The sequence below is a fragment of the Haliotis asinina genome, chromosome 4 (genome assembly GCF_037392515.1).
Source record: "Haliotis asinina isolate JCU_RB_2024 chromosome 4, JCU_Hal_asi_v2, whole genome shotgun sequence".
Taxonomy (NCBI): Eukaryota; Metazoa; Mollusca; class Gastropoda; order Lepetellida; family Haliotidae; genus Haliotis; species Haliotis asinina.
Window position 1 is genome coordinate 62,784,504 of NC_090283.1, and position 5,979 is coordinate 62,790,482.

The 5,979-nt window shown below is 41.1% G+C and overlaps 1 pseudogene; it reads right to left on the reverse strand.

Moving 5' to 3' along the window:
• Positions 1 to 415: 415 nt before the first annotated feature.
• Positions 416 to 3,189, reverse strand: LOC137281080 (uncharacterized; annotated as a pseudogene).
• Positions 3,190 to 5,979: the final 2,790 nt, after the last annotated feature.

A 5,979-nucleotide genomic window follows, 5' to 3' on the forward strand; every position in this document is an offset into this window, starting at 1 on the left:
TCCCCACTATTTCAAACCAAATAGACATCAAGTTGACTAAATATGTCAAGTATGTCATCATTTTGGAAACCACTTACATAATGATACACATTTTTCTGTCTCTCCGAGTGGTGTTGACAAAAAAGTTTCTTTGGTCTTATATCACAAGATTCAATTAGAAAATTTAACATGTTTCGCCCTCCCAGGGCTCTTCAATGCAGCTTGGGTTATCCAATACTATGATTAAACTTATCACACTGTCTGGATAAACTGCAGACCTCTTTTTCTTTTTTTTTTTTCTTTTTTTCTTTGTTAAAAAATATTTGAATGACTGAACATGCCACGACCCAATGAAAAGTAACACTGATGAAAGTCAATGAATGTTCAAGTCACTTAAATGAAACAACAGAATGACAGATGTTGCTGGCTGTTATTGTTAGTCAAATGGCAAATCAGAGGGGCACATTTTGGTAAGAGCACAGTATAGAAACACAATTTTGACAAGTGCTGTACACTTGTCACCAGCTTTCAAAATGAGATAATCAATTGGACTAGTCGCTCCAAGAATCTTGAACTTCTGACTTACAGTTCCAATGACACTTTCCACATGAATCCTCACATTAGCTAGCAATTTTTCTTGTTGATTCAACTTCGGTGGCACTCAGCTGCTGCTTTCCTCTCATAAGATATGGAAATTTCACTACCGCCCCTACCAATGCAACCACTTCCTCGATGTCAAATCTGATCTAGTATCAACTCTCCATTCTCCAGATTGTTTAGGAACTTGCAATTGGCTGTTAGATGTTTGTCACTTACTCGTCCTCCCCAGCCCTCTAATATGAAGCTTACGCTACCCTGAAGCGTAACTCCTATCATATACTTGGCTGTGTTCTGGTGCTTGTAGTTGGACCAGCTCTGTGCCCTTGCAGTCATGTTAGATGGTCGATCGGTCGGTGAAAATGTCAAAACATTTGATAATGCAGGTGACTCTCCTTCCAAAGTATTTACGAAACACCATCGGCATCTTTCCCTCGTTCACCACTATCAGGCCAATGTACCAAAGGTTGTAATGCAACATATATCGAGTTCAAAGTAACCAAAAAAGCCTTAGATAATGTAGCTTTCGATACACCAAAGCGATAAGTTAAGTCTGTGATTGGCAAATTCCACCTAAGTCTCATTAGGGTTATGATTATCTTCTGAAATTAGCTGAGTGACGAATTTCTGTTCTCAGTCATTTCAGGGGCCAAGAGATGATTCAATGCCATAAGAGTTACAAAACAATTCAGTGTAATACTTCACTTTGTCATTGTCACCTTCAAAGTCCCCTGGTGAATTAGCCTTCATTTTGTGTACAATGTTCTTTAAACACTCAATGTGTTCTCTCGGCTGCTTATTTTCTTGTTGCCATAAAAGGTGACTATGCTTGTCGTAAGAGGCGACTAACGGGATCGGGTGGTCAGACTAGCTGACTTGGTTGACACATGTCATCGGTTCCCCTTTGCGCAGGTCGATGCTCATGTTGTTCATCACTGGATTGTCTGGTCCAGACTCGATTATTTACAGACCGTCGCCATATAGCTGGAATATTGCTAAGTGCGACGTAAAACTAAACTCACTCACTTACTCACTTATTTTCTTGTTTTAATCCAATTATTAACCCCCCCCCCCCCCCCCCCCCAGCCCATGTAATGGGGATAGAGTCGAGGCCTCGGGTGTCCCCCGTACGTACTCATTTTGTTTCCGCAGCACAACTCAGATTCCATTCAATATTTGTAGACCAAACTTGATAGATATTGTAATCTCAGCCCATGGTTGTGCCTTTTGCTGATTTTTTGCATTTATATTTTGTTTGTTTTTCCATGGAACATTTTGGTGTTAGTCTTATGGTAGGGTGGGCTTCGTTTCCGGAGCCAAACTCAAAAAACGTTCAATATGTTTCTGCAAAACTTGGGAGAGATATCAGTCAGCACCTAAAGTGGTGCCTTTTGCTATGTATAGGATTTTGTGATTTATTATTTTCTCGGTTTCCATGGAAACCTTTTGGACATAGTCTCAAAATTGAGAGGTATGTTTCGTTCCCGGAGCAGAACTCAAAAGCCGTTCAATATTTTTCTGCAAAACTTGGTAGATATATCGGTCTGAACCTATAGTGGTGCCTTTTGGTATTTACAGGTTTTTGTGATTTATTATTTTCTCCGTTTCCATGGAAACGTTTCGGACATAGTCTCAGAATGGAGGAAAGGGCTTGGTTCCCGGAGCAAAACTCAAAAAACGTTCAATATTTGCCTGCAAAACTTGGTAGATATATGTCTGAACCTGTAGTGGTGCCTTTTGGTATTAACAGGTTTTTGTGATTTATTATTTTCTTGGTTTTCATGGAAATGTTTCAGACATAGTCTCAAAAGTGAGAGGTGTGTTTCGTTTCTGGAGCAGAACTCAAAATCCGTTCAGTATTTTTCTGCAAAACTACGTAGAGATATCAGTCAGAAGCTGAAGTGGTGCCTATGTACAGGGTCTCGTGATTTATTATTTTCTCCGTTTCCATGGAAACGTTTTGGACCTATTCTGAAAAGTGAGAAGTGTGTTTCATTTCCAGAGCAGAACTCAAAAACCTTTTAATATCTGTTAGTAAAACTTTCTAGATATATGTGGCAGACCCCAAAGTGGTGCCTTTAGGTTTTCAAAGGTTGTTGTGATTTATTATTTTCTTGGTTTCCATGAAAACGTTTCGGACTTAGTCTAAAAATGGAGGGGTGGGCTTCGTTCCCAAAGCACAACTTGAAAACCATTTCATATCTTTTAACAGATCTTGGCAGATATCTGTAACCAGCAAAGTCACAATTTCATATATGTGGCATTTATAATTCTCATGAATTCTACGGAAACTCTCAGATTATTTGTCATTTCAAACATGTGGGGGCCAGGGTGGATATGTCATCTTCTGATGACTCTTGTTTCTTGGTTAGCTAGTTCCAGCTTCTCTGCCAAATCTCTTTCAGATCCGTCTTCCATGTATGCACTAAGTTCAAGAAGACTTAGAGCAGCTTCTGTTTTCTTTGCAGCTTCCTTTCTGTTTTGCAGTCTTTCATGGCGGACAACTGCTTTACTTGGTGACTTTGTCGTAGCATTGTCCAATCTAACAAACGAAAACTCATCTGTGTGCCATAGGCTTCGTTTGATCTTGTAGAACCGTGTGAATCTGTGCATCGTGTAGTCTCTATTGTTTTTGTTGTTCTCACCCTGGTGGTAAATTCTGACCATGAATCCACGCCGAGTGTCGGAATATATTACAACCTTCCTGACTGTGGAGAAGTGCAGCATGCTTAATGTCCAGATTTAGACACGAGAGTAACACATTACTTTCAAGTAATACAATAACACGTTTGTGTGTCTAGAGAAGTGAATACAGAGTGGTTTATTAATAGATTAACGGAAATTTATGTTTAACGTTTGGGAACTGCACACTTTGCTAATATCTCTCATTGCTTTGAAAAGTAATACAGTGTGCGATTTTGTAAGAGTGAGTGAGATACGTTTTACGCCGCACAGCAATACTCCATCTACAATTTGTAAACATTTGATTCTGCACCGCTCGCGATGGCACAGTATGGATAGTGAGCGAGTTGTAAAGACTGTATGTGTACACTTCAATCAGCAATATTCCAAATTTAAAGAGTCATTCTGTAAAGAATCAAGTCTGGACCAGATCATCCAGTGATCAACAGCATGAGCATCGACCTACATAGTTGGGATACGATAACGTCAACCAAGTGGGTGAGTCTGACCATCCGATGATTTTCTAAAAAATCTAAACACTTTTTTAACTACTGGCATCTATAGTATACTACCGACAAGAAATAAGGAACTAATGAAATAATAGCGAATTTGAAACTGCTTTAAATATCCACTAAATCAATTTTAGGCGTCAAGTTCAATATCTGGTGTGTCCACCATGTTGGGCAACACATTCACGGCACCTTGATGGCATGCTGTTAATGAAGTTCCGGATGGTTGCCCGTGGTATTGCCCGCCATTCCTCTTGGAGAGCTGCACCAAGCTGGGCCAGGTTGGCGGGTCCTGGGTCCCTGGCGTACACCCTTTGACCAAGAACGTGCCAGAGATGTTCAATTGGGGACAGGTCTGGGGACTTAGAGGGCCAGTCCAATGTATGGATACCTTCTTGTCGGAGATAAGCGGAGACAATTCGGGCCCGATGTGGTCTGACATTATCATCTTGGAATACAAAATTTCGGCCGATAACTCTAGCCAATGGAGCCACAACAGGACGCAATATTTGTATCGTATCGCTGACCAGTCATGGCTCCGTTAATGATGACCAAATCCGATCGTCTGTCATGTGTAAATCCACCCGACACCATGACACTACCACCTCCATATCGATCAAGGTCAAGAATTGCTGCTCTGGCATATCGCTTCCCGCTCCGACGCCAACAACGTTTTCTGCCATCTGTGAATCGTAGGCAAAACCTTGACGCATCAGAGAACATGGTGTAACGCCAGTGGCGCATAGCCCGTCCCTGATGCTGCCTAGCCCATGCCAATCTTTGGCGCTTATGGTGAGCTGAAAGGGTGACACCCTTAAAAGGCCGTCTTGCTTTCAGACGAGGTTGATTGAGTCGGTTTTTAACGGTTTTAGGTAGAAATGCGTCTTCCAGTGAGTGGGCCGATCTTAACCTATCGCGTAGAGCAATTAACGTAATGAGACGATCCTGTCGTGGTGTCGTTGATTTTGGTCTACCACGCCCAGGTCTCGTTGCAACCCCACCCGTTTGACGGTACTTATCCCACAGGCGTGAAATTACACTTTTTGATTTACCCATCTGCCGGGCAGATTCTCTCTCCCCCCCCCCCCCCCCCCCCCCACACACACACACACACACAATTCTCCACTTTGTTGCTTCACCGAGATACTGCCTCGGAGGCATTTCTGTCAGTAAGTGTCAATCTCTATTGCATTAGTGATTGCGACTTCTCCAGTACATTTACAGGGGTTAACTTCTGCATGCACGTGTAGCCCGGGCATGCATTATGCGAAATTCCATTGTCATTGGATGTTGCGTTTGGGTGATACGCCACGATAACGGACCCTGTCACAGTCAAAGTCATCTACATTCAATTTCCTGGTTCCCTTATATTCTGTCGGTAGTATATTTAGAGACTTTTGTACAAGTGAGTGAGTGAATTAGAATCTTAGTGAGTGAGTTAATATTTAACGTCACATCGGCAATATCTCAGCCATATCGTGACGAGAACGTTTAATATTGAGATGAAGTATATATATCTATTATAAAACCTGTCAACGAAGGACAGTAAAACAACTAGAATATCACAGATGAGAATATAAAACTAGTAACTATACCTAAAACACTTTATCTATAAAGGACACTACAAGATAAAAATGGGCTATAGATTGCTAACAACTGAAAGTAGATCACCATACTAGGGACCATGGGGACTTACAGTACGTTTGCTACCTGCATGGACCCTAGCTGGATTTACATCATCCCCTCAGCCATCAGCAATTTGGGAAATCTAGCCATGCAAATAAAACGACACTTATGCTACGATTAAAACCGTGAAAGTTTGAATTTACTTTGAATGTTTGTGGACTTACGTACCCTCTCAGGGGGACAATAGTTTTACAGTACTTCAACCCCCTTTGAGGATACAGCCACTAACAAGCACAGATTAGCATCTTAAGTCACATCGGCAATATATCAGACTATGAAATCTACTGGTTCAAATTAGAAAACCAAAACAATCCTTAACGATATGAAAACCTGTTAATAAAGGACTGTAAATTAAGTAGGTTGTCACAACTTTAGACGTATTAAAACTTGTAGCCAACAAAAAATTAAATACTTACATCCTATTCCTTTTACAGCTTCTTTGGGTGTGGCTGTTAAATGTCCTGCAAAATATATTACGTGGAATCACTCCAAGATGGAAAAAGCAAGTGATGACCAGTGAAAGCAA